At 36.6% G+C, this 22,399-nt stretch overlaps 1 long non-coding RNA gene across 1 annotated transcript; it reads left to right on the top strand.

Moving 5' to 3' along the window:
• Positions 1-11,858: 11,858 nt before the first annotated feature.
• Positions 11,859-19,436, top strand: LOC112672598 (uncharacterized). Its single transcript, XR_003144374.3, has 4 exons — positions 11,859-12,088; positions 15,435-15,525; positions 15,612-15,840; positions 17,397-19,436. It is a non-coding gene; the product is annotated as an uncharacterized LOC112672598 (long non-coding RNA).
• Positions 19,437-22,399: the final 2,963 nt, after the last annotated feature.

Genomic DNA, 22,399 nt, shown 5'->3' on the forward strand with positions numbered 1-22,399 from the left:
CATAGGGGTCTGAAGTTCTCCCTTTAATTCACATTAGAGGTTCATTTAACCACTTTAAACCTTGTCACCTCATCCATAAAATGGGAACCAAAATCCCACCACTTTTAAATAATAAAAGATGAAACAAACCTTCAAACTTTTCAACAAACTCTCTTCCCCTAAATAGTTCTAACTTAAATTTTATCCCACCTACTACAAAGATATATCCATTTTCTTGTTCCTTAAATTGTGACTGTTTTGAAATTCTAGGTTGGAAAGAACCTTTAAAATATTTTTCTCAATTCATAAATTTATTAAAATCATAGTGCATCTTTATCTGAAGGCAGCTACAGACATTTAAAATTACTTTCAAGTTAAAAATACCTAATCTAGTATGTTGCATCTTTGCCAAAGTTTGAACTGCCATAATTTTCAACACGACTGCTCTGTTTCACATGCTTTCATAGGCTCTGAGATGGAAAAAAAAAAAGACAATTTCAAATAAATGAGCAAGAAAAAAAAGTATTAACTAGTATCTAATTTGAAAGACCAGAGTGTGAATTCAATAATTTGAAAATGAATTAAACTTTTATATTGGTGTAAAAGTTGGAAGCATAGCCAAGTTCTCATTGAGATAAAATTAATGTTAACTTAATAAACATATTAAGAAAATTGACTTGTTTAACAAAAGTAATTATATAAGGAAGATCTGTATCAATGCGTATCCAACTTGGTACAAAAAAATTAAGAGTATTTGAAAGATACTATAGAACTGTTAAAGTGGAAATGCAGGGAGATTCCGGAGAGAATAAAACAGCAGCAAAGACAACAATTGTGTCTTTTATGTTAAGTTTAAATTATTAGAAAAATACATTAGAATGTCAGCTGATATGTAGATAAACATATTAATGATTCAAAGAATTGTTGATGTGATAGTTTCTTTTTAAATCTTTAAGAAATTAAAATTATTTAAACTCAATATTCAAGGGGATCCCTGGGTGGCTGGGGAATCCCTGGGTGGCTCAGCGGTTTGGCGCCTGCCTTCCGCCCAGGGCGTGATCCTGGACACCCGGGATCGAGTCCCATGTCGGTCTCCCTGCATGGAGCCTGCTTCTCCCTCTGCCTGTGTCTCTGCCTCTCTCTCTCTCTCTCTCCTTGTGTGTCTCTCATGAGTAGATAAATAAAATCTTTAAAATAAATAAATAAATAAACTCAGTATTCAATAGTTTATTAAACTCCCTTGGGGGCAGCCCGGGTGGCTCAGTGGTTTAGCGCCGCCTTCGGCCCAGGGTGTGACCCTGGGGTCCCGGGATTGAGTCAGGCTCCCTGCATGGAGCCTGCCTCTCCCTCTGCCTGTGTCTCTGCCTCTCTCTCTGTCTGTCTCTCTCATGTATAAGTAAATAAAATCTTTAAAAATAAAATAAAATAAAATAAACTCCCTTGGAGGAATCTTTATAATTCTCAAGTTTGTTTACTGGAAAGAGTTTTAGGAAGAGTTTAATTTTATGAAGCCATAATGTACCTATGTACAAAGAAAGGCCTATTCTCTCCCTCCTTCGCCTTCTACCCCTCTCCCGGCTCGTGTTCTCTCATCAATCAATCAATCAATCAATCAATCAAATCTTTAAAATAAAATAAAAGTACATGATGGTCTTCAGGTCTTGATAGGGTTCAGCCTATTGTCTGGCACTTGAAGAATGAATTTCTGGGGGGAGTGTGGAGAGAGAGAGAGGATTACAGGAGAGGAAGAGGATCCTGAGCTTATCTCCCACAAACACAGAGACAACAGCTACATGTAACAGCTCACTGAACATAACCTGAGACTAACTAACCAGACCTTCCACACCAGAAGCTAGCTTTACAGTCAACAGTCACAGTTTCAATACTACCATTAACCCTTGTAGACTGTGCAAATTTGACCAATTACAAAACTTTCTAAGCCTCAGTTTCTGCATCTGGAAAATAGAAATGATAATATTACCTAGTCATTGGTGTATTTGGGTGGGTGGGGGAATCAAATAAAGTAATTATATAAAGTGGCAGAACTGGGATTCCAACCTAAGCATTCTGACTCCAGAACCCCAAATCTTAACAGGACAATGCTATGCCCACCTTTCTACCCTTCCTACAGGATTTGGATGCCCTCATGTGTGCCAAGAACATTGTAAATGCTCAGTAGAGGTAGAAACTATAAAGCCAGAATAACAGTTTATTTCCTGTTTTTTGGACATTTAACCCAAATTGATCAAAAAAGTAACTATCAGACTTTGGCCTAGCATATTTTGAAAGACTAATATCCAGCAGGAAATCAGTTAAGGCTGGGGAAAAGGAAGAAAATGAACAGTGTGAACAACAACAAGACTTCCATTTCCTGGAGGTACTCACAGGAGTAATATGGTGTACTCCAAGCTTGGGCTATAATTTTTTTTTCTTTTTGTCTTTTGATTGCTTTACTCATCACAAACAGATGTCAGCCACTCAAACTAGTACTTGTATAGGGAATCAATGCAGTTAGGCCCAGAAAAATTGATCCTTGACCTATAATGAAGGCTGAGCTTTCAACTCACTTAGTTCTTGGGTAAAATCTTTGGTTTACAAGCCTATCTCCCTTTTTATACTAATTGGGAAAAAAACATGTTTTGTCCCTAAATTAAGTTTGAGGGTTTTTTGGGGGGAAAGAGTATTTTAAGTATACTAGAGATTACTATTTTAAAAGTTCCTCAGATGAAACATTATTTAAGGCAATAAGGTTTTATTATAAATACAAATGTGAAGGGCACACAGGTGGCTCAATTGCTTAAGTGTTTGCCTTCAACTCAGATCATGATCCTGGGGTTCTGGGATCCAGCCCTGCTTCGGGCTCCCTTCTCTGTGAGGAGCCTGCTTCTCCCTTTCCCTGATGCTCCCCCTGCTTGTACTCTCTCTTTCTGTCAAATAAATAAAATCTTAAGAGGAAAAAAAAAAGTACCTATGTGGAACACCTGGGTGGTTCAGTCAGTTGAGCAGCCAACTCTTGGTTTTGGCTCAGGTCATGATCTCAGGATCTTGGGATCAAGCCCCATGTTGGCCTCCACACTCAGTGGGAAGACTGCTTAAAGATTCTCTCTCTGCTTAAGGATTCTCTCTCCCTCTCCTTCTGTCACTCTCCCCACTCATGCTCTCTCATCAATCAATCAATCAAATCTTTAAAATAAAATAAAAGTGCATAATGGACTGCAGGACTTGATAGAGAGGGTTTAACTTATTGGTCAGCCCTTGAAGAATGAACTTCTGGGGGGTGAATGACAGAGAGGGAGATGGCAGAGTAGGGGGATCCTGAGATCACTCTCCACAGACACAGAAGCTATATCTATATGTAATGCAACTCTCTCTGATCATGACCTGAGACTGAAAAACCAGATCTTTCACGTGAAAGGCATAAAGACCACAAGGAGAAGGGCAGGAAGGGAAAAGCCATGGTAGGGAACCAAACCCCCAGTGCAGCAGCAATCCACAAGCAAGAAGGAGATCACAAGCGTGAAGGTGCTTCTTGAGAAGGAAGGAGTCAAGCCCTGTATCAAGCAACTATGGCCCTGGGAACTGCACCAGGAATATGGGTCCCCCTAATTCAGGCTTTGGAAAACTGGCAGGGTTTGGGGCACCTGAGTGGCGCAGTTGGCTCAGCACTGGACTCTTGTTTTGGCTCAAGTCACGATCTCAAGGTCATGAGACAGAGCCCCACATTGGGCTCCAGGCTCATTGGGGAGTCTGCTTAGGATTTTCTTTCCCTTTCCCTTGCCCTCCTTCCCCCTCTCTTTGTCTCTGTCTCTCTCTTGCTCAAATAAATAAATAAATAAATAAATAAATAAATAAATATTTAAAAAAATGAAAATTGGCAGAGTTTAGCTTCAGTTTTGAAAACCACTGAGGCTTAACTCTGGGAGAGCCACAAGGCTAAAGGAAATGTTTCTGCTGTTAAAGGGCCAGGTGGTTCATCACTCAGCCTGAGACCAAAAGTAGCAGTTTGAACAGCATCTAGGGTGTACATGAAGATTTATTGACCATTGTTAGCAAGTGTTCTGGAAGGACAGAGATCTGTAGGGATATTCTCTGGGAATAGAGGTATAGTCAGGTGCCATTTTTCTTGCCCTTTTTTAGCCTAGCTAGTAAGATACTGGTGTATAACTATTTGTTTGTGATACCCTCCATTTATGTAGCTCTCACTGCTTGCCCCATACAGGGGTTCCTTTGTGGACTTGCCCTGGCAGGCACACCTCCAAAATGGCACCTTCCTCAATACCCAGTGGGCTGCATCAGTCAGGACTGGTATGCCCCTAGGATAACTACTACCCCACCATACTGGTGCCCCTGCAGAACAACTCCTGCCCTGGGAATTGGGGGACCTAGCTCCACTCATCTATATACCTGCAGCAGCTACAATTAGCCCTCTCAGTCAGTCATAACAGAGGTAAGCCCTATCTACCAGTGCACCTGTAGCAGTAACAACCAGTCATTGAAGACAGCTCAGCTAAGGACCAGGCCAACCCATCAGAATGCTCAAAGGGCTCATGGCCCAGCCATAACAGAAGAGCACACAGAGCCCACATAGGGGACGCCTTTGAAACATCTGTTTCTTGTGACCAGAAAGGATTACACCACTAGGTGCCATAGGACATCTTCTGTATAAGGCCAAGATCAGAAACATCGCTGACCTACCTAACACAGTAACAAACACAGATAGTGAGACAAAATGAGACAAAGGCACAAGTTCCAAACCCAAAACAAGGCAACATCCCAGAAAAAATAACTTAAATGAAATGAAATAAATTATCTGATAAATAGTTCAAAGTAATGATCATAAAGATGCTTAACAGACTTGAAAGAAAAGTGAATGAACTTAGTAGAACTTAGTCGAACTATAGCAAAGAGAAAATATAAAGAACCAGTCATAGCTGAAGAATGCAACAACTGAAATGAAAATTACTAAAGAGAATCAACAGTAGATTAGAGGGTGCAGAGAACAGATCAGCCACTTTGAAGACAGAGTAATGGAAATCATAAAAGCAAAAAACTTTTTAAAAATAATTTTAAAAGTAAGGATAGGTTAAGATACCTCTGGAAACATCAAGCGTATTAACATTCTCACTATCAGGGCCCCAGAAGAAGAAAGAGAGCAAGGGTCTAAAATTTATTTCAGAATAGCTGAAAACTGGCCTAATCTTGGGAAGAAAACAGATATATAGGTCTAGGAATCACAGAGAGCTCCAACAAGATGAACCCAAGGAAGTCCATACCAAAACACAAAATAACTAAAATGGGGAAAATTAAAAATAAAAAGAGAATCTTAAAAGTAGTAAAAGCAAACAGTTATACACAAGTGAAATCGCCATAAGGATAAGAGCTGATTTCAGCAGAAACTTTGCAGGCCAGAAGAGAGTAGCATAATATATTCAATGTCCTGAAAGTAAAATCTACAACCAAGAATGCTCTACTTGCCAAGATTATCATTCAGAATTGAAGGAGAGATTAAGAGTTTCTCAGAAAAACAAAGGGTTTACTATCACTAAACTCATCTCACAAAAAAAAAAAAAAAAAAAAAAAACCTTTACTGGGAAAATCAAACATATAGTAGAGGAAGTAGATCACAAAAAAGTAGAATGAAGGATAAAAGACAAAAGTAGGAAAAAACAATTATATCCTAAAAAATTAGTCAAAGAATATATAAAATAAAAATATATAAAATATGATATAATACATAAAAAAGAAGGGGGAATTTAAAAAATGTAGTAGTGCTTTTAAATGTGTTTGAACTGAAGTGACTGTCAACCTATTATGTGTATATATATATTTTATATTTATATTATATTTTATATACTAAAATATATATATATATATATATATTTTTTTTTTTTTTTTGTAAAGAGGTGTGTGGTTGGGAGGCAGGAGAAGGAAAGGGGGCAGGGGGTTCCAGATAGGGAGCTGGAAGGGCTGGCGTCCCCTCAGTAGGTGGACAAGCCAAGGTCTCTGGAGACTCCGAGGAAGAGAAAGGGGGAAAGGATGGGGGGGTGGGGTTGGAGCTGAGGGAATAGGTGGAAGGGAGGGAGAGGCACCCGCGCCAAAAGGACCTGAGTGGTGGAGCATTGGGAGCAGAGGGAGGGGCGGGAGTGCAGATCCCAGAAAACCTGTATATAAGGAACCTCGACCCATATGCCTCAGCGCCTGCAAAGATTATCAAGATCTTTCCTTTCCTGTTATTTAGTGACTCTGTAAATTAAAAAAATAAACCTTTATTATCTAGTTGTTTAGTAATTATAATGAAATCTGCTGCAAAAATCCTCTTGGAATCATTGTGCCCCAGGACTATATTAGCGCTATTTTTAATAAATATATCTACATAACATACTAGAATTTTTACTAAGAATGTCAGGGTGTATGTATGTGTGTGTGGATACTGGAAGAAAGAGGCTTTCCAGTAACTGTGTTCAAATACAGTTCCTGGGACAACTATAAATGCTACTTAAAATAGACATCCCAACTGAGTGAGGTCAACGTTTCACATCCATGCATATGGGCAGCTGTTAATATCATTCCCAATGCTGGGACAGTGGGACCCAGCAGAGAATGGATGTCCTGATGAAAGGTGTTTTCAGGTGGCTCTTGGTAACTAGCGTGCACCAAAAGCAGGCAGGCAGTGCTCCATTAAAGAAATTGGTTTTGCCAATTTGAATGCCTTTAATGTCTTTTTGTTGTCTGATTGCTGAGGCTAGGACTTCCAGTACTATGTTGAATAGCAGTGGTGAGAGTGGACATCCCTGTCGTGTTCCTGATCTTAGGGGAAAGGCTCCCAGTGCTTCCCCATTGAAAATGATATTTGCTGTGGGCTTTTCATAGATGGCTTTTAAGATGTCGAGGAATGTTCCCTCTATCCCTACACTCTGAAGAGTTTTGATCTAAAAACAAACAAACAAACAAACAAAAATATATATATATATGAGATACTATATATGAATCTTATAGTAACTATAAACTAAAGACCTATAATAGATACAAAAAATAAAGAGAAGGAAATCCAAGTTTACACAAAAGAAAGTCATCAAATCATAAGGGAAGAGAACAAGATGAGAAAAAAACAGACAACTACAAAAACAACCAGAAAACAATTACCAAAATGGTAATTGGTATACACCTATCTGTAATCACTATATTTTTTCCAATAATTATCTTAAATTAAAATTAACTGAATGTTCTAAACAAAAGACCTATGGTGACTAAATAGATTTTTTTTTAAATGCCATCCATATGCTGCCTATAAAAGACTCATGTTAGACCTAAAGAAACATACAGATTTCTAGTGAAAGAAAGAGAAAATATATTCCAAACAACTGGAAGAAGAAAAAAAAAAAGCTGTGCTAGTAATACTTCTATCATACAAAATAGACTTTAAAACAGAGAGAATCACATAACAATAAAATAAAGGATCAGCCCAACAAGAAGATATAACAATTGTAAGACTCTATGCACCCAACATAGGAGCATCGAATTCTATAAAGCAAATATTAACAGACATGAAGTGAGAAATGGACAATAATACAGTAATAGTAGTGGATTTTAATATACTACCTACATCAATGGATATCTCACCCCACAGAAAATTATTAAGAAAATAGCAGCTTTGAGTGGCATATTAGACCAGATAAACTTAACAGATATGTACAGAAAAATAGAATATACATTCTCTTCAAGTGCACATGAAAACATTTTCCAGGATGGACTGCATGTAAGGCCACAAAAAAAGTCAATAACTTTGAGATGACTGAAATCATATCAAGCATCTTTTCTGAGCATACCACCATGAAACTGAGAACCAATTACAATAGAGAAAAAGAAATACCTAGAAAAAAATACAAACAAGTGAAGGCTAAACAACATGCAACTAAAACACCAAGGGATCCATGAGGAAATTAAAAAACGAAACAAAACAAAAACACCTTAAGAGAGATGTAATTGGAAACACAATGATCCAAAATATTTGGGATACAGTAAAACCAGTTCTATGAAAGAAATGTACAACAATACAGTCCTATATCAAGAAACAGGAAAAATCTTAACAATCTAACCTTATACCTAAAGGAACTAAAAAAAATAAATCCCAAAGTTAGAAAAAAGAAAATAAAGATTAAAGCAAAAAATAAATGAAATAGAGACTAAAAATAGAAAAAAAAAATCAATGAAACTAAGAACCGATCCTTTGTAAAGAAAACTGATAAACCTTTAGGCAGATAGACTACACATCTATAGTAATCTAAACAGTATGGTACTGGCACAAAAACAGATACATAGATAATAGAACAAAACTGAGAGCCCAGAAATAAACCCATGCTTATATGGTTAATTAATATACAACAAAGGAGGCAAGAACATGCAATGGGGGAAAACACAGTCTCTTCAATAAATGGTGTTGGCAAAACTGGACAACTACATGCAAAAGAATGAAACAGGACTGTTTTCTTACACCAAATACACAAAAATAAAGTAAAAAATGAATTAAAGACCTAAAATATAAGACCTGAAATGATAAAGCTCCAAAAAGGAAACATAGGCTGCAATGTTTTGGACTTCAGCCTTAGTAATATTTTTCTGAATATCTCCCCAGGCAAGGGTAACAATAAGTAAAAATAAACTATTGGGACTACATCAAGCTGAAAAGCATTTTACCTAAAAAGACAACCTTACCAAATGAGAGATGTTATTTGCAAATATATCTGATAAAAGGTTAATACTCAAAATATATAGAGAACTCCTAAAATTTGACATCAAAAAATCAAGCAATTTGATTAAAAATGGGACCTGAATAGACATTTTTTCCAAAGATGACAAATAGATGGCCAACATGAAAAGATGCTCAGCATCATTACTCATCAGGGAAATATAAATCAAAACCACATTGAGATATCATTTCACATCAGTCAGAATGGCTAGCATCAAAAGGTAAGAAGTAAGTGTTTGTGAGGATATGGAGAAAGGGGAACCTTTGTGGACTCTTGGTTGGACTGTAAACTGATGTAGTCACTATAGAAAACAGATGGAAGTTCCTCAAAAAATTGTTTTTAAATAGAAATACCATATGATCTAGTAATTCCACTTCTGTGTATTCACCCAAAGAAAACAAAAGTACTAAATCAGAAAGATATATGCACCCTTATTTATTTATATAAGAATTTATTTATTTATATTTATTGCAGAATTTTTACAATAGCCAAAATATGGAAGCACCCTAAATGTCCATTGATAGATGGATAATGAAGATGTGGTATATATATCACATATATATGTATATATATGTATATATATATACATGCAACATCACCCAGCCATAAAGAATGAAAACTTGCTGTTTGTGACAACACAGATGAGCTTAGAAGGTATTATGCTAGTGAAAAAAGTCAGAAAGACAAGAACCACATGATTTCATTTATATGTGGCATCTAAAAAGCAAAAGAACAAATAATATAGATAAAAGACTCAAATATGGAGAAAAAAATTGGTGATTTCCAGAAAAGAGGGAGATAATCGGCAAAATAGGTAAAGGAATTAAGAGGTACAAACTTCCAGTTATAAAAAGATAAGTCACAGATATGAAAAGTACAGCATAGAGAAAGAATATAGTTTAATATTGTAATAATTTTATATAACAGAGGTAAGTGCACTTATTGTAGTGAGGATTTTGTAATGTATATAATGTCAGGTCAGCATGTTATAACCTGAAATTAACATATCAACAATACTTCAATATACATAAAAAATAGTTAATAGGTTTTTGTACATTTTGTTACTGCCATATTCCTATTTAGTATAGTTTGTCATATAGGAGACAAGCCAAAAATATTTGTATAATGAGTGAGTGAATATATCTTCAAAATGGTGATCTTAATAATGGCTGCCTCACATACCTGTAATAAGATTATTTAATTAATGCATTTATTAAGTGCCTAGATTATAGTTAAGTGTTCCATACATCAGTTATTAATAAATGCTTTCAATGAGAGATCCCAATATACAGTTGTAGAAGATTATGAGAGGTACAAATAGTTAGCTCAAGAAAATATTGCAAGTCACATTCAGGAGTTTTTTGGGGTTTTTTTTTTGTTTTTTTTTTTGTTTTTTTTTTGTTTTTTTTCATTGGCAATGTGAGGGATGTGACACAATCTGTAGTGCATCAAAATTATTTGGGCATCAGAGTGCAAAATGATTTCCTGAAATTAGAGCTGAAAAGAACAGCAACTCACTTAATCCCTCTGAACCTCGATTTTCCTCATCTCTGAAATGGAGATTATAATACTTGTACCACCTACTTCATGATATTGCATGGAGGAAAAATGGTGCGTTCACTTGTGAAGACAAATGTTAGATGCTATGCAGAAAGATATACAATATGGTCATCTGTGTGGCTGTGTTCATAGCAGTTCTAACTCAAGGAAATGTAGTCTTATTGGCAAGTTAGCTCACCCTTTCTTGTCCTGGAACTCATTTCTAGGAGCCTTCTGGGCACATAAACAAGGTGAAGGCTAGGACTGTTACGGCTATAGACAAGTGACCATTTTTCTGGAGAGAAAGAAGAAGGAGGTGGAGGAGGGTAAGAGAGAGAGGATTGAAGCTAACCTAAGAATAAGTCTCCCCCAGGAGAGAGACTATTTGAAAATGTCCTGCTGGCTTCTAGTCATTGACTTCTATACCTGTTTTATCTTCTTGACAAGTTCCTTTGAGCTTATGGGCATTTCAATTAAAAAAAAAAAAAAAGATGTCTGAAATGACAGCCTGAGGAGCCTAAACAGAAGAGAAAATTTAATCTCCATCTTTATTCAATTAAGCTAATGGAAAACTGCACCTTTGCCAAACCTATTAGCACTTGATAATAAAGTTGTTAACAGAGGTTCAATGGCTGATTTTTTTTTTTTTAAGGCAAACAACTTGCTGACCTTTTACATTTAGGTTGAGTTCTTATTAGTCTTTCACCTAAACTTTTACCTTGCAAAAGTGTTTAAAACTATCGGAAAAGGAAAAGAGTTGGATACAGATCATCACCGGAAGGAAGGCTAGGTCTATTTACAGATGGATGTGTGAGGCTGGTGTGGCTTGAGCAAAGTCAAACCAGCAAGAAAATAAAGCACCCGGGAAAGCAACATCTCACAAGGAGGCCGGCACAACAAAGACAGATGGAAAACAGGCCACTTAGGATATTAGTCAGATGCATGCAAGAAGTCCAAGCAGGTAATATCTACAGGCCAGTGAGTCCTGTGCTTTCTCAAGGCCAAGAGACCTAGAACGTGAGTACTCATCCCAAGGCACACGTTACTCACCAAGCCTTCCATAGGTACCACTGAGTAAGTGTGGGTGAACAAAGCCAAAGAATACAAGGGCTGTTAACTAAGGCAGATGTGATTCCAGCTCTTCCTAGAGGAAGCAAGCATGCTATTGAGAAGAAAGTTATAGGGCTGGGAAGTAAGAGACTTGGGCTTAAATCGCAGTTGAAAAACACAGCAATTTGAACCTTGGGAAAGTTCCTTATAGTAACTTTGAGTGCCTCTATTTTATTTTTTTTTCCTGATTACTGATACAAAGCCTTTCATAGAAAATGTGGAAATACACAGAAAGTTAATAGAAATAGATCTTAAACAACCATAATGTGACACCCTGGAAACACAAAGAAAAGGGCTGAAATGCATTTCCTTGAGAGAGAGGTTCATCGTGAGACCAGGACCTGGGCCTCCAAAGAGAGGCTGCTTACCACTCAGTGCTGGAGTCACTCAACTAAAAAGAGTGATGAAAAGGAGCTGGAACCTAGACTTTTCAAGCAGGTTGCCAGGCAACTGGTGGGAGGCTCGTGGGGGGTCAGTGTGTGAGGATGGAAGGGAAGGCAAGGAGGAACTATGTGCTGGGAAAACTATAAACAGGATTCGGCTGCTGCCCCAAGAAGGCCTTGCTGCTGCTGCTGAGGCAAAGCAGCACTTTTGGGATGATGCTTTTAGGAACTAGGAACAGACAAAATGCAATCCAGAGAAGCACTTCCCCTTTAGACAAATCCTGACATGCAGGCATCCTGGAGACCAGCCCTACCTCTGTTAATTCTATGGTTTGTTTCCCTAAGTTAACCAATTTCACTATTGTGTGCTTACTCTTAGTCCAACATAGCTTCTGTCACATGTAATTGGGAGAGTCCTAAGTCAAAAGATCCCAGCACTAACACTTAAACTAGGAGAGGTCAGATAGACAGCATTTGGAAGAGGCAGGATCTAAACAGGCATGGAGCTCCCATAGGTGGACATTGGGGGAGACACATCCTAGAAAGAGGAAACAGCATAAGCCAAAACACAGCAACCAGGAAGAATAGAATGTGTTTTGGGCAAAGAGGTCAGTTAGGCCAGAGAATAAGAAAGAAAACAGAGACATCAATCTCCTATCTCGCTGATGTTTGCATGACTGAGGCTTTCTCATGACTCAGACTTCAGCTCAGATATTTTCACAAAGGCGTCTTCTCTGACCACCCTAGCTTGTTTCCCTTAATGCATAGCACGTATGCCATAGCCATCTTCTTCCTTGTGGACTCCATGTTTGTCTCTGTAATCCCACTGGAATGACAACACAATTAGGAAAGTGTCCTTGTGCTTCTTCCTCTCCTCAAGCCTCCAGGGCTCACAAAGAAGAAGGCTGCATGACACAGACTCTCAGCAAGCATCTGTGAAGTAAGCAGCTGATAAGCCTGGCAAGAGAAGATGGAGCCAGATACTGGAGGATGCAGGATCTGGATTTTAGAGGACAGGACTGGACATAAATTTTCAGAAGCACACTGTTAGGAAATTCATCTGGTATGAAGGACGTAGACTACAGGCAGGGACAAAGGGCAGAGAGAGCAGTTTAGAAACCCACTAAAAATCCTGAAGCAATAGGTAACATTTATTTGATTGAGTGAATGAGCTCAACGTATGAGTTTCTGAACTTTCCCCTCAGATGAAAGAAGAATGAAAAATGGTTTGTAACTCTTCCTTTCCTTTTTCTTTCAGAGCTGACTGCTCTGTAGACTTTCATCTTTCTTCAGATAATGTTTTGTAACCATACATGAATAGTGTCTTACACATCAATCTATAACAGCTATTTTCCCCCAGGTAACAGCTTTGAAAAGAGGACAGTGGCTGCTTGATCAGATAATAAGAGCAAAGCGATTCTCGAAGGTCCAGCAATAGAGCCTGTATCTCACAGGCTGTCCCACTCCAGCACCTCCGACTCTGAGCCGGAGTCAGAGTCATATCTTCTGCCACACAAACCTAGTTCTAGTACAAAATATTCCTTTCTCCCTAGATCGTTCATTTAGTCTTCTATTGGTTTGTTGTGTTTTGCATGTTTTCCCACTTGATGTAAACGGTACTACATGATATGTACTGTTTGGAAGTTATTGCTCTTATAAAATTTGGTAAAGTTGAAATATATAGTACTATCCTATTCATTTTCACTACAGTGGTTTTTCCCTTGAGTGTGTATACCACCAATTATTTATCTATTTCTTGCTAAGGAACACTATTTTGGGTTTTACATGTGATGCGACATTGAACATTCTTCCAAATGATTCCCTGTACAATTATGAAATAATTTCCCTAGGATAAATGTAGACACACAAACACAAAATTGCTTCAAAGATGTATAATGAATACCCAACTTTACAAAACATTACCAACTTGCAACCAAAAGGATTTTACCAGTTCACATTCCTACTAGCAGTCTGTAAGTTACTACTTTTCCTCATCATTTCCAAATGCTTAAAATTTTGTAAACACGTTACAGAATGACAGACATTTCACTGTTATGTTAATTTATGTAACCCTGATAGTTTGAGAGGTGAGCATCCTTCCCTATCTTTACTATTTGTTTCCTCTTTTTGAATGACATTTTCATTAATTCCTGCCCCTTTTCTTGACTGCCTTTTGCACATTTATTTGTAAAAATTCTTTATAAATTCTTTATATATTATTTGCCAGTGTTATTCATAATTTTTCCGAGTCTGTGATTTGTATTTTGATCAAAATACTTCTTAATTTTCAAAAAGGTTAAACATGATTTTGTATGGATTGAGATTTTTTTCTGTCTAGTGTAAAAAAATATTTTCCAAGTCCTGGGATCATAAAGATTCCTACATTGTCTTCTTCAAGTTTTAGGTGTTGATTGTCATTTGTAGAACTTTAATCCATCTATATTTTTCATTCGCTTTTTTTCTGCCACTTCTCAGTTAAACTGCTCTCAAGTACCCTGCATGTATTACTCTTCTTGTCTACATCCTGATTTCTTATAAGACAACTTAGTTCCCACTTCCTCTGTGAGGCTTCCTCTGACTGTTGCAACTCTCACTGACCTTCTCCACCTGGACTACTAAGTCATTAATCATCAGGTTTGGATTTAATTATTGCTTAGTCTAAGATTATAAACCTATAGAACTACAGCACCAGGAAGTTAACCCAAATGAGTGAATGAAACTGAATTAAGACAACAGAAAGCCGAGAGACTGGAACAGTTCCTAACCTTCTTTGCCATGTGGAAATCGGGCCCAGAGTTTCTAATCATTTGAAATGATACGAATATATTGTTTGGAATCTGTATTTCTATTTTAATAATCTTTATTTTTACATGTTGGAAAGTGATTCACTAAAACAATTTGTTTAAAGCCAAACAATTTTTCTACACTGAATTCATTTCATTGGCTTTTGGTCTGTCTTTATTTTTGTCCAGTCATTTTGTCATTTCTAATCACTACTTGTCTACTGAATAAAAACTGAAACCATGAGAGTAAAAAGATTCCCATTAGAGTCTAGTACAAACCCAATCTCAGAGAAAAGCGCATGATAACTGATCAGGAAATCCACAGTTTCTTGCTGGTTGGTGGGAGATCTTATAACCACACCTTTGAACACAGAGCTATCTCCATAGTCTAAATAGAGGAGAGGTTTAAAAAATAATCTCACTTGTCAATTTAACCAAATGTCTTCCCACACAGTTTTATTTCCATCCAGACTTGTTTACAGAAAACAACACATGGACAGAAACCTCCCCCCAAAGTCCTGATTATCTCAACACCCAACAAGCCAGATGCAGTGTGTTCTAAATCTGTTTTAATGGCAGCAATCTTTGTACTAAAAAGAACAGTTACACATATCTTAGATATACACCCCCATTGTCTTTTAGGGAGTGAGCATTTGATGCTAACTCTATTTCAGACACACATACTGCTGTTTTATTTCTAGAGCTGGGTCTTTAGGATCTAAGTTATATTTCTCCTTTTACATCTAGTCAAGACCTATACAGCTCATTGTCAAGGTAAAATTGACCTGAACCAGGAATTGGGCTTGTCTTGGAATACCCTTGGCCAGGGTAATATCTCTGAACCTCTTTTTCAGAGAGAAAGAATAATCATAATGTCAATTCTAATCTCATAGTATAATATGAAGATAATAAATCTACCCATCCAGCTGATTGTTCAGAGGGTCAAATGAGATGGATATCAAACCTATAAAGTTATCTATAAATGTGAGTATAATAAAATTAGTTTGTAGATATGAGAATATATGGGAAATGTGTGATGACACTCAAATATTATGTGTTATGATTTTTAGGACTTGTTTGATCTGCTATTCATCTATCAGCACTCCACACTCAGAGGGAAAATTTTCAATAGAATTTCCTTTCTCATTAATAAGTCGAACATGTTCCTCCTTTGAGACTACAGTTGCCATCATACCTTACACAATAGCCATATAAGTAAGGGATCTGGGGGCACCAAGCTGGGCCAAACTGTATCCAGAGAGGCAGCAGATAATTCCCAGTGATGTTCCGAGCAAACAGGTAAAAAGTTCCAAGGTCAATTTTTTTTAACGTATCTCTCCATGTCTGTTTATGGCTTCCTCTCTTGTTCTTCTAGGTCTATGAATGATTCTATGTGTGAATCCTTGAATATTTTTATTGTGGGCAAGTCTGGATGCTTAGGATTGTGTTTACACAAGTTAAATGTTATGTATGTCTGTTTTTACATTAAAAAAATACACAACACATACAAAGACTAGAGTTTTTATTTATTTATTGGAGAGGGTAAGTGCAGAGGAGAAGCCGACTCCTGGCTGGACAGGCTGTCTAATGTAGAGGACTTGATCCCAGGACCCTGAGATTATGACCTGAGCCAAAAGTAGATGCTTAACCACTGAGCCACTTAGGCACCCCTGCATGTATTGTGTAGCATACCAACTACCAAATCCAAATCTGTGCATAGCTGTATCTGTGTGTTTGTGTGTGGATCTATGCACCTGTATCATGAATGCATATGTCTATGCTATGTGCTTCTGCCAATGAACATTGTAGAATATGACTCTATGTCTTATACCAGATATACCTAGGGGTATATGGTTTGTCTCTCCAAGCATGTTTGTGTGTCTGTCAATGAAACTGTCTTTGAACTACATGTATATGCTGGAGTTTTTGTGTAACCAAGTAGTATTGAAAATTTTCTACTTGGTCTACAAATGGTCCTAACCTACTCCTTGCTGTTATCAAATATATTCCTCAGAAAGCAATTTGTTCAGTATTTGCCTATAAAACAGAATCACCTGGAAGCTTTAAAATACTGATAAAAATAATTAGAAACAGAGTCTTAATTATTTTTTCCTTTTCTGGGATGAGCCCTAGACTTTAGAAATGTTTTAAGCTCCTTTCTTGATTCTAATATAAAGCTATATTTGAGAACCACCACCCCAATGAAAAGGCTACAATTCATTACAGAAAACTTCAGTGTGCTTTAATAATGTGTGTTTTTACTTAGATCAGGGGGTAGGAAAGAGTACTTAAAAATCCCATGTAGAAAAAAGGACTGATCCCCTTTTTTCCTGCTGTGGCAGTGGGAGCTGCACCAGATTAGAGCCAATGAAACAACCCTGGGATGGCCTATGGAAATAACTGTAGAAAAACACTTCCCAGTCTATCATCCAGCATTTGTTTGCCACTATATAGAGCTCTACATAATTAAAATGACAGAGTGTTTTCTTAATTTACATATAAACACTTCATACCCACTATGGACCTTTGGCAAACAAAAAGATTTATTAGTATAATAAAATAACTACTACATAAAAATTTAAATGCATGTTTTAGAGCATTTTTTACATAGTAATGAAAACAGGAAGACAGTAAATGGAACAAAATTCATAGCCTTCAAGGATGGGGATCTAAGGATAGGTGGTATATAAGATCTAAAAGTTGGGAAGAAGAGAAATAAAACCACAGATGTTTAACTCTGGAAGGCAGGGCTCCTTTCATCCTTAAATACTATTGCACAAATTAAAAGCCTGCTTTCCTCTAGGATTCAGCCATGTTTACATTCTCAGTTTACACTTTTTTTTTTTTTTTTTCAGTGAACATCTCAGAAGCACTATTGGAGAGGGACAGCTGTCTGGTGTCCACAAGCCATTCTCTTACTTCCAACTCTTCACACCAGAGAGGCTCTCCAGGGCACTGAGTATTTGATACTGCCACCCATAAACGTGAAGTCAGATGAATAAATTCTTGATTAGGCAAGAGGGAAAAACCAAACTTACAAACATTCTTCGTTATACTCTTCATTAAACTCTAAAAAGCATACTAAGGCACAAATAAATATTTGTAGAATAAGTAAACATACTACTGTTTAACAACTTGTACAACTGAAAGAGCAACTCACAAAAAGCCTGTTCCAATAGAAGCCAATACAGAGCATCAAAGGGAAGATTTGTAACATAAGCATAGTCATTACCATAGGGATGGGTCTTAAAGCATGAGAAGAATGTTACTTCTATGGAGTGACTCAACTGATCCCTTGACTTCCTGATGGAATGGTCCTAAGCCCAAAAAGTCAAATAAAATAACTAAGGTCTGACAATAAATAAATACATAAGTGGGGAAATCCTGAAATCCAGTTCAGAGCATAGGACTCCAGAGCCTGTGTGCTCAGTCAATATGCTATTTATTTTCCATTCACCAGGGAAAAGATAATAGAGCAACTGATGAAGATGCATAGATTGGGGCCAATTTAAAATCCTCTCTTGTGATGCAACTCCCTTTTATCTCATATCCTAATCCATTTGGGTATACACAAGATGCTAATTGACTCCACAACATGAGGGATGCTTTAATCAGGGAGGTATGCAACTGCCTTGCAAAGGATTTTTACAAGAAAGATGAGCACTTCATGAAAGGATGATCTGGAAAAGACTCAAGACTATCTAGTCCAGATCTCTCATAAAATATTGAGGAAACTGGTTTTCAATGATGTAAAGTAATTTGTCTGGTCACAGAACTGGTCAGTGATAGAAGAAGAACTAGGACTACTTTTTACCTTACCTGTTACTCTTTTTATTATATCATGGTGCTTTATTCTCTCTAGGATACCTTAAAGCCTACTTAGCAACATAAATATAGGACTTACTGACTTCATGAACCTTTTGCTACAGCATTTGGCCCAAAGAAATTCTATTTTCCAGATCTACAACAAATTCATCCATAAAAAGCTCAGCATAATTTTCTTCCTCCTGTGGGAAATAAAGACTCTTCCGTTCCTTTTCTCTTACTCCCTAATTTGTAACCTGTCAATGTTTACAGGTATTTTTATGCAAATCAGTCACTAAGAAGAAATTGCACTTAGCCTGCAGAACTATTTCAGCTTTTAACTTAGAATGATGGATCGATGTGGTGGCAGGAGTTAATAAATGGCATATGTGCATATCTTATGATGAAGTCAAATCTATGCTAAGAGGAAGAAAATGAAACACAAAAATAAACAAGCTTCTTAGCAATAAACCCAAAGATTTGAAGTTCATGCAATATTTAATCATTTAAATAAGGTCATCATCAGAAGTGACACAAACTGCTAAATTGGTTCTGCTTTCATATTCAACAGCTTTTTATCTAACCTACAATTTTGCTCATTTCTTATAATCCATATACTATCCCCATTACCACTATACATTTCCATATGTAGCTATCTGCAATGAAAAACAAACAAAAACAAAAACAAAACAGACTGACTTACTATTGGAAAATCAGCTTTGAGAAGTAAAAATGAAGGCTTTCCAAAAATGGAAATGAAGACAAGAGAATGTCAGGTTTTGCCATCAGAGACATTTCACCCCTACCCTGTCCTTGGAATTATACTCTGCTCATTGTTCCCACAGCAAGAGCCATTTTCAAGAATGCAAGCTTGAGAAAACAATGTGTTTTATGGGACTGAGCTCAGCTCAGGTCTTTAAATAAACTTTTAAAATTCTGGCCCAGCAGGTATGGAAACTATTCATTTTGTGGCTGTGTAGTTCAAACTTTGTTTGTAAATTCCCTTGTTTGTTGAAACTGCCTTCTACCAAACTAGAGTGGCCTCTTCTTTTGGTCTCTGCCTGCCCTCCATATATGGGGGCCTGTTTCAGGTTACACCTGGGTAGTTCCTGAGTTTGTGAACCAACATCTTGGCAATAATTTAAAAGGTCCTAATAAGAAAAGTAACCACTAGGACTGGCAGAGTTACTCAAATAAGCAACATTTGTATGCTTTGACTATTCGCCCTTAGAACTAGACATTTATTTTCAATAGATGAATCAAATTTCAATGTTGGCTATTATTTGGTCATTTTTTATAAATATTTGTAGAAAGAAATTAATAAATTATCAAAAATAAACTTACAATGAATTTTCTGGTAAGGATATTTTAGTAGAGACTTTTTTTTATAAAGATTTTATTTATTTATTCATGAGAGACACAGATCGAGAGGCAGAGACACAGGCAGAGGGAAAAGCAGGCTCCATGCAGGGAGCCTGATATGGGACTAGATCCGGCATCTCCAGGATCATGCCCTGGGCTGAAGTCCGCGCTAAACCATTGAGCCACCCAGGCTGCCCTAGTAGAGACTTTTAAATTGCTGACATGTTTGAAAGCCATTGGAATGAAACTCAAAGAGCCAAAAACATGCAATTCTTTGTTTATAATTTAGTATTGTTATTAATTATGACAAACTTATCCTTAACTTAAAAAGTTTCCCAATTATTTACATATTTGCTTCATGTACATGGAACTTTTTGAAACTAAAAGATTAAATGAGATTAAATGAGAAAAGGTAGTCAAATGCTAAATGAGATTACAGATCACTGAACAAGAATATGGAAAGAAAAATAATTATTAGACATTGACAAATTTACATGACAAATTTCATTGACCAGTCCATGAAAAGAGAAGCCAAATCAAAACATATTAAATGTGCACACTTATGAAAATATTTAAAGAAAGAAACTTGCTTCCTTGAAACACTTTAAATCAGAGGAGAAATTAAAGAAATAAATTAGAGAGAAGTAGCAAAAGTTAAGAATAAAAGCAACTAAATTGTACAAATTTAGGAAAAATTAACTATAATGTTATTACTCGATGTTAATACATATCTATTTGTAGATGTGAGCTTTCAAAAAAATAAAAATAATGGGTTGAATCACTATATTGTATACCTAAAACTAATATTACACTGTATGTTAACTAACTGGAATTGAAATAAAAACTTAACTACATTAATGTGATAGAAAAGTATTAATTCATTTATTTTTTTCCCCTTTTTTCTATCTGCTCTGTGTTTTTCTTCTGTCAGGGTGATACATGTAAAATTCAACAAAAGAAAATAATCTGCTTTACATTTTGTCATTATTTCATTGATTATTTCATGTAATGATTAATGAAATAATCGTCATGTAGAAGAGGGGGCTGCTAAAATAATGATGCATTCTGATGTCAAAAACACAAGGTGTACCATTGGGTACTAGGTAGATTGGCAGATGAAACCCACCTTTAGCTCTGCTTCTATTTTCTCAGCTTCTCAAACTCTCAGAGCAGATATAGTTATTCCAAGTTCCTTCCAGGTATACTGATTGAGGTTAAAAATCTAATCTATGCCAGCTTGAGAGAATAAGAGTATTAGTTTTAGTAAGAGGCAGTAAGGAACGCATTAGCCTCTAAGCACAGAATAGCCATAAATTAAAAGATCCCAAGTAGCCTGTGACTGCTTTTCAGCATAGTTGTTTGCATTCCCTGAATCCTAATTATACATCATTATGTAGGATTCCCTGAGGATCTAGGCAAATTGCAACTCAGTTACTGACAACCCTCTTGCCAACAGGCTGCCCAGCTGTAAAGACAGCATGACAGCAAGGAGAATAAAAGACAAACCTCAATCAACTCAAGGGATTTGTCCCTCAAAAGCTCTGGGTGAGCTTAGTCTTTGCTACTAAAATTCTATTTGAAATGCAAAAGGGATGCCTACAACTTGACCCAGAAGTAATTAAAATGGTAAAAGGAATAGTGGCTCCAGTTAATTAACTATAGAGTCATAGTGTGTGCCATATACTTTTTTTTTCTTTTGCCCGTTTCTTGTCAGACGGTTGAAAAAAAGACTTACCTCAAGCATCTTGAGGAATATTGGGTGGAAGGGAGTTACTTTTAGAAAAAAAACCTCACTGGTTTGACCAGTCCATGAAAAGAGAAGCCAAGTCAAAACATATTAAACTTGGACACTTATGAAAATATTTAAAGAAAGACACTTGCTTCCTTGAAACACTACATCAGAGGAGAAATTAGAGAAATAGAGAGAAGTAGCAAAAGAATAAAAGCAACTAAATTATGTATTACTCAGGGTGTTTTTAGCTGCAAGTCACAGAAAAGTTGAAACTTGGCTGCTTAAACCTAAGGATATTCATCATTCATATAACAAGTCATTTGGAGGAAAGTGGTTCCAAAGTGAGTACAGTACCTCAATGATGTAATCCTAGTCCACAATCTTTACCTTCCTGTTGGCTTGTTCCTTTCTTCCCAAAATGACATTTCACACAAAATTTGGAATATAACAGAATTATAACTATATTCCTTTTAAAAAGCCATAGTTGATGAGCAAGTAAGTTGGGAAAAGAGCAAAGAGTATTGGTTAGTAAACTACCCATGATTCATTTCAAGACTTTCTCTGATAGAATCATTATGATGATTGAGTCCCCAGTTTACTTTTGAATTTGAATGTGACAAAAAAAAGCTATTTCCAATGGGTTTTAGAGAACAGACAGCCTGCAAGATGACCCAGAAAGAAATTATAGTAATTTTAATTCACATTACCATATCCTGTAGGTATAACACAAATGCTTAACCTAAAGTTTTTCCAATGTGTTATTTATTTATAGTTTGTTTACAGAGTACATTGTTGTGTGTAACATCCATGGAATGCATTCTGGGCTATATTCCTCTTCTGCTCATTAGGTCAGATTACAGACAATTTTTGGTTGAATACTTGGTATTTTCCTAGGAGAGATTGTTTAATATTATTGATTAAACCCACTTATTGCGCACCATGATGCCTATCAAGATTGCT

This window comes from Canis lupus, chromosome 28, assembly GCF_003254725.2.
Source record: "Canis lupus dingo isolate Sandy chromosome 28, ASM325472v2, whole genome shotgun sequence".
In the NCBI taxonomy this organism is placed as follows: domain Eukaryota; kingdom Metazoa; phylum Chordata; class Mammalia; order Carnivora; family Canidae; genus Canis; species Canis lupus.